The sequence below is a fragment of the Pocillopora damicornis genome, chromosome 1 (genome assembly GCF_964200805.1).
Source record: "Pocillopora damicornis chromosome 1, jaPocDami1.2, whole genome shotgun sequence".
NCBI classification, from domain to species: Eukaryota; Metazoa; Cnidaria; class Anthozoa; order Scleractinia; family Pocilloporidae; genus Pocillopora; species Pocillopora damicornis.
Genome location: NC_142670.1, coordinates 9,362,501 through 9,370,000, shown reverse-complemented (window position 1 = coordinate 9,370,000; position 7,500 = coordinate 9,362,501). Strand labels below are relative to the sequence as shown.

The 7,500-nt window shown below is 36.5% G+C and overlaps 1 protein-coding gene, 1 long non-coding RNA gene and 1 pseudogene across 3 annotated transcripts in view; 2 read left to right on the top strand and 1 right to left on the bottom strand.

Annotated features, from left to right (window-relative positions):
- Positions 1-7,500, bottom strand: part of LOC149051840 (replication factor C subunit 1-like) — a 362,202-nt gene that overhangs the window by 224,767 nt on the left and 129,935 nt on the right. The window contains exon 2 of the mRNA XM_089194981.1: positions 458-600. The gene's annotated coding sequence lies outside the window, so the exon portion shown is untranslated. The remainder of the gene's footprint in view (positions 1-457; positions 601-7,500) is intronic.
- Positions 4,865-5,035, top strand: LOC149051848 (uncharacterized). The gene is made up of 2 exons (XR_016184103.1): positions 4,865-4,974; positions 5,005-5,035. It is a non-coding gene; the product is annotated as an uncharacterized LOC149051848 (long non-coding RNA).
- Positions 6,217-7,500, top strand: part of LOC149051847 (uncharacterized) — a 2,193-nt pseudogene continuing 909 nt past the window's right edge. Inside the window, exons 1-2 of the transcript XR_016184101.1 lie at positions 6,217-7,245; positions 7,335-7,469. The product of XR_016184101.1 is annotated as an uncharacterized LOC149051847 (transcript). The remainder of the gene's footprint in view (positions 7,246-7,334; positions 7,470-7,500) is intronic.

Here is a 7,500-nt window from a genome sequence, read left to right as displayed (position 1 = left end):
TCCCAGAATGTCAAATTTAAGGTCACCAAGAATGTAACTGAAAGTTTTGTGACTATAGTTACTGTTTTCAGTATAAATTCTAGGTACAGTAATTGTAGTATTTTGAGAAGTGTTAGTATTGTAAGTAATGTTTTGTTGCAATTATTGTTAGTAATGTGCATCTGAGTAAAAACCATCCACTGTCATAGTAGGACAGGTTAATGTATAGACAACATGCAAATGTACCACCAGTTAACAAGTTTGAGTAAGCTTTTGGATCTCATACAAAACCAAATTTAGTCATAAAATGTTACTGTTTCATCTACAAGTACCTTATTCAAGTGCTTGATAACACTTACCATACACATGCAATCATATCAGATCCAATCCATTCTAGTATCAGGGTAGCAGGTTTATGCATTGATAGTAATGAATAATTTTGCAACAATAAAGGATGGTAATCAAAAGGCTTACAAACCTTTTTCTTCTCAGGGGAAGGCTTTTTAACCTCAGACTTTGATTCTGAGAAGTCTTCCTTTCTTTTCTTTGATAGTTGCTCTGTTGTGTGATGGTTGACATTCCCATTTTCTCTTCCTTCTTTTTCTCTCCCATTTTTTTACTCTTCTTTTCTATTCACTTTGAAGTCTTCATTTCCTTCAGACTCATCAAATTTCTATTGGAAATGAAAACAAAAAATAATTCTTGATGGTTCTACAGGGAATCAAGGTATAATCATTAAGTGGGCTGAGCTCTGGATCAAGCTTAAAATTTAACCTCTCAAGAGTGATCAATTTTCTAATGTCTCTTAACAATACTAATTTACTATCAAACAGCAATGTAATAAGAAAATTATCAGACAAGAGGATATCGATTGATTGAACACCGTATTCTCTAAGATATTGTCATAACACTTGTGTGAGGACAGTAAAGAGAGTTGATTTTAATATCTTAGAGGTGAAAGGACTTATCCCTTTAAAGAGCCCCATGGTGTTGCTTTTGCCAAACTATTTTCCTCTCCCCCCCCACCCCCCCACAAAATTCCTGTAATATGATTACATAATGCATGACTCAAACACTGGTTACCCATTAATTTTGTGACATGGTATGTGTTAACTGTTGTACATCCTGATATAACTACTGAATAAGAGATTGGCAGAGGGTTTACATGGGATGTGTGACTGGGCCCAAAATTAACACGTGATGCATGAATTTTATAGAAAGGCAAGGTCTGGTGAGGTTTAAAGTTTTCCCTGTTCAAATAATGCACAATGTGTGAAGTACTGTTTAAAATACACAGGATGCCTGATTTTTACTGTAAAAAAATTGTTGGTGAAACAAGTGTAGTTAGTTATTCACCTGTTTTCTCTTATTGCCAAATATTTTCCTGGATTCCCTTTCAACTGGAGTAGAACCAAAGAAATCAAGTACAGAAGTTGTTTTTTTTCTCTTTAGGTTTGACTGGAATGAAGCAAGAATAACAATCCATGTGTTAAATATTTCAGTACCACAACAACTATGTGTTATCTTCACTTTTGATGGCTGTGTAACACTGTCTTTATCATTTCACTGTTGTTTGTTTGCTTTTCATTTTTAACCCTTAACACCTAAAACTCAGTATGCATATTCTCCATACTGTTCTCTATACATTTCCTAAGGTGCTGACAAGGAGAATTAATTTTTGTTTAACAAACCAGAGCTTAGATGGTGATCATTTCCTTCACTCTCATGACCTTAATGTTTGATTCAGGGATGATATTGTAAGGAGAAATTAGATGCTGGTCACTGTTAGGGGTCAACAGGTTACATGTGAATGTATCAGCATAAGAGCAGTGTCCTATGACAGATCTAACATTCTCAATGCCTGATGGGAGAGAGGAAAGATCAAACAAACAAACAGACAAATGAAATTTAGGTGGATAATTTTAGAAGAAGCCAGATATCTTACGTTCTAAATGAACACCATAGTTTGGTGCTGAAATGTGAAATGTAATGAAAGAGAATGATGGAGGATACCTCTCTTTAACTTGCTGGACATTTTCTGCCTGTTTGGCAAACTTTTTTAATTTGCTTGGCGCAACTTCTTCCTCATCTGTAGAAACCACATCAAAATATAACTCAAGTGCTATAATATTCAAACCTACATGTATTCAAGGCAGAGTGGTCTAATGTTAAGTGTGCTGAACCCTGGATGAAGCGGATGGCTTTGTTTTCTTCAGCAAGTAAATACATCAGCAAGGTTAAAGGTCAGGTGATGTAAAAAAACTGACCTCATCTTACCTCAAGCTCACCTCACACAAAGTATTTTCCCTATCCAGTCATCACACTCCATCAATAAGGAGAGTCCCTGAAACCCTTTTGTAGAACTCAGTCACATAAAAATATGGGGCCTTTTCATGCATTATGAAAAAATTAATATCCAAAATTTTTTCACATTCACATGAAATTCAAGATGGTCACATTTTGAAGATAAATAAAACCAAAAAAATTAAAAAATTAGACCAAATTCATATTTTCACACTTTCTGACCTGTTAATGAAGCTGTTAATCCTATAAAATTTAAAAAATAAAATTTAAAAAAGATGTTATCATGATTCCTGTGAAGATAAAATCTCCCAATCACCCTTCACGTAAAAAGTATAGGGTACCCTCAATAAGTGCACATCATTTCCCTACCCGAGTCCAAGCTGATTGGTCTCCTATTTTTCTTAGCTTTTGAACTCTCTTCCTTCTTTACTGATGTGGCTTTTCTGAAAGTGCATGAAAGAGAACCAGGTACTGAATACAACCTTACATCAGTATGCATATTCTTCATACTGGTATCTACACATTTTCAAAGGTGCTGACAAGGAGAATTTGTTTAATAATCAAGAGCTTTTATAGTTGGCGATCATTTCCTTGATTCTTGATTCAGGGGTGATATTAGGGTCCAAACATTTAACTACAACTGTAAATTTATAAGAGGGAAAATAAATTTCAAGAAACAAATCACATACCTGATATTTGGGGGAAAAGGATCTTCATCAGAATCTAACAGAGATGTAAGATTAATTTAGAAATAGGGTCAGGACATCATTGTGACGTTGCACATATCATCATGTGAATCTTTTTACACCATGTTTTTGTGATAATGCACATTGCATTGGGAATTGACAAGGACACTATACAGCACAACTACCTAGCTTACATGTACATTGAAACCATTAAAACTTATACAGAGGTATGACAGTTTGTGTAGAGTCTCAACATCTGTTCCTCTAGAAACTGTTGGTGTTCACCCTAAAACATTACCTGAGTAAATAATGTTTTTTCCTTTCTTCTTCTTCTTCTAATTTTCTTTTGGTTTTTGTTTCCGGGCAATGTCATCATCTTCACTACTTGATAAACCCTGCCCAGCCAATAAACAATAACATATTCATACAAATGTGAGATTATAATGGTTCTTTGGACCTAATAATAACAACAAAGACCAAACAGAATTGGATAACATCAAGGGGGGTGTTGTTCCTGACAGCACAACTTTCTTACAAAACATTTTCTTTCACCTCAGATAATCGAAAAAAGACACTAGGCTTGTGGAAAAAACAGTCTGGGTTATGTGAAGTCTCCAGGTTTGTTTTTCAATCACTTTCAAGTTAATCAACAATTTCATTTTACCTTTAGTCAAAATAAATGAAAATTTACCAATACTTGTCAAAATCGTGAAATAAGCATTAGTATTACATACTGCGACTGCTCTGCAGAATTAATAAGCTGCAGTTTGAACAAATTTGCAGGGAATGCTTATGTCTAAGATATTTTAAACCTGAATCATTTTACAATCCTGTTTAGGATAAAAAAGAAAAAAAGCAAAACATTGTACCTTATCAGCCTCACTTAGCTACCCTGACATACTCTGACTGACTATTGAAAATTAAACTTACAAAGTTAGTTAACACAAAATACCACACCATTTCTCACATTCCAGTCCAAAAAGATACCTTGGGTTAGATATATGTAGTGGAATGAAACTCTTCGTTAAAACATGTTGTAAAATTACCTACCATGTGCAAAATAAGGTGTCCCCCCCTCGACTCCCAGGAGAAGATATGTGAGAATGAGAATTGCATCCGAGCATTATAGACACACATGATGATCGATTCAGTCAGATAGGCGCTGTGATATGGGCGGATCTTTTCTCCGTCATCTCTGAGGTCGAATTCCATGATACCACATATAACTCTATCTCTCAAAAGCTACATAATCTATTACTTACCTTGGTTTTCGTTCGGCTCTTTCCTACATCTTGTTTCGTTAATGACTTCGCATTAGAATCCTTACCGCGCTTGTTTTCTACTTTCGAAGAGCCTTGCTTCGCTGTCTTTCCAGTAGGGCTAAAGAACGATCGAATATCCTGTAGAAAAATATGTAATTATAATTGAAACACCGGTTAAAAGACTACCACTGAGAACGAAAACGACTAACAAACCACTTTAGTATATTGATGTGTTCTCATCACTTTCCGACATTTCGCGCTATCTTTGAAAATCTCCCGTACTTCAGTCAGCGGTCACCAACTTAGCTAGCTTCCAGACTCATGTTATTTCTCTTCCGCTAATTTTCCGAGAAAGACGATAGGTTATAAGATAACCATAATTTAATTCGAATTCACGGAACCAAGTTAAAGGAGCTGTCAGACAATGGAGGTTGAACCACATGCAGTTGCCCCGATAGATTGCTTTGAAAATGGCAAATAGATCCGCGGAGGGAATATATATAACGGCGTAATATGCGACTAACACAGTCTATATATTGGAAGATTTTACTCCACTAACCCAGTCGGTGATTTAATTATAATAAATTAAAATATAATTAATTTATATTACTGGCGTAAAATGTTACATATATATATATACTTGGGTCTGCCTAATGTGCGAGCCAGCGAGTCATGCGAGTCACTGTGCGAGCCATGCGAGTCATGCGAGCCAGGTTGCGAGCCATGCGAGTCATGCGAGCCAGGTTGCGAGCCATGCGAGTCATGTGAGCCAGGGTGCGAGCCATGAAAAATGAAAAATAAAAATATATCAAATAAAAAATTAACATGTATGTAAAATATATCGTACAATACTACTTACTCATGAGTCCATGCGCCATTTTTGATTGTTTTCAAACCCAGTTTCTCTCGGACAGAAGTATATATTAGAGCCCATTCCTTTACCGCGTTCTTCCTTGGCACGTTACCAAAGAGGTGCAGTGGGTTTTTTTCCTTCCAGTCGGAACAAATTATCAGGAGAGGTAGAAAGTACTTTTTTTTGGCGTTTACTTCTGAAATCATTCAAGTGAGGTAAGTGAGATTCGGATATATGTATTTTTAATGTATTAGTTCCATTTCTTGAACATTTTCAGCACAGCCTCAGACGAGGTTAACATTGCGAAATGTAAAAGTATTTTTTTGTCAACAGTAAATTTTACTTTTTCGGGTTTGTTAGAAAATGGAAATTAAAATGGAACTTCGGCAGAGGATAGAAGAAGAAGGATTTGAAATTGCTTTTAATCCTTCCGGTGATGGAAGCTGTTTCTATCGGGCTGCAGCGTTTCAACTGGGACTTAAGTCGGAGATCTTGCACAACCTCATTTTTAATTATCTGGGAAACCATCAGTTTGACGTAAGTTATTTAACCGTAGTATAAGTGACTGCGTGACCGACAACAGATGATGACATAAGCGACGCCCGGTTAATGAGAGTATTAAAAACAAACGGAATGAAATGAAATATTTTTCTTGTACTTAGTTTTTACATCATTTTCCTTAATTGAGCCCTAATCCAAGTCTTTTTTTTTTTCATTGTACACTAGGGCTCATTATTTTTCCTTAACGTGTATTTATTTTTAAGCCTAATTTTCCTTGCCTCCCAGTTCAGAGGTTCACTTTAAACGAGCTGCATGTATATTTGTCACAATGTCCGTAACAGAGCATCTGAAAAGCAACGTTTTGGGCATCACACTTTTCTCACTGCGCACACTGAAAGACTATTGGGCAGACATTTTTTTTTAGGAAAAATGAATAGTTTAAAGTTTTGAAACCACCTGAAAAGCCGTCTCTTGTACGAGGTTTTGTGACATTTTTTTTTTTTTTTTTTTTTTTCATAATAGGACCAGGGAAATGACCGCTTGGCTTTCTTGTGTGACGTCGATATGGGTGGTGAAAAGGTGCCTGCAGTGTGGTCAGAAGCGTTGAAGATCCTGGAAAAGAATTATGCTAATTCTTTAGTGATTAGCGCCTTTGCAAATGTGATGCACTACAAGATCATGATTATTACAGTGCATGGGGTAAATAATTGTTGTCATCCAATGTTTCACGTTTGTTTCCATTGCTTTCAGAAAACGAAATTAAGTTTTTAACTAAGGAGTAATAAATTGTTTTCTTTACATTTTATTTTACAGGATGACAATTTCGTGAAAGTTGTGGAGCCTCAGTTGGGTCCCTCAGTTGGCACTCTTTACTTCGGACACAGTGGTAATCACTACGTCCCATTGAAGCTCAAGCAAAGGGTGGGATTGGTTACTTCCATGTGCTATACATAATGTAAACAGATGTGCCTGGGTTCGTTTCACAACTTGGGCACATGTTCATATTTGACCTGTGATACGCAATTTCTGACAAACAAATAATCAATCAGTCAGGCTAACATTGCAACTAACTCGCTAAGATCTGTTTAAATTTCATACAGTTTTTTGGTCCCTGGGTTATATTCAGGACGTCACAGTATTGCTGACTTACTCAACCTTCTCACATTTGTTTCAGGCATCAAGCTATGCAACGGCGGCGAGATCTTCCAAGGGAAATTCTGAGCCACGTACTCGTAGTTTTTCCCCTAAAATCAAAGAGGAACAAAGTGCTCAAGAAATTAAAACATCCTCCGGTAAAACTTTCAAAGCTAAAAGGACAACGACAACGAAGGTACAATTTTAACGGGGTGACTCATCTAGTTCTAACCACGTAATCGTTTTGGTTCTGCCTTTTTTTTTGGTGGAAGTGGGAAGAGGCGAGGCGGAGATAAAATAAACGTCATTAGCGGTAGATACACTAAGAAACTCATTCTGTTGTGTCTAATTTCAGACACCCAAAGGACGAAAAAATCAAGAGATGGAATGGTGGGAATCCACAGAAGAATACAACCCCGGGACGAGTTTATGAAGAGGACGAAAAATATCCGATGACACATCCTCTTATGGATCGGATCTTGAAATAATTGAAGAAAAGGAAACTCCAAAAGACAAGTCATTAAAGGTATGTAGGAGGAATTTATCCGCGTTTTTAACTAGAAGATACAGAACTTCAACACTTTACCTATCAGGCCTTGCATTTTTTTAATTTAGAAGAGCAAGCAGGAAATTAAGACGACGGTTGCAGATATTAGTGATCAGAGTGTGGTTGAAATAAGCTCCGACGATGGCACGGAGGTCGATTCGCCCCTTAAACAACCCAACCGGAAAAGACAGCGTATTTCATCAGTAAGTGATTGTATACTGACTGACGAAACTG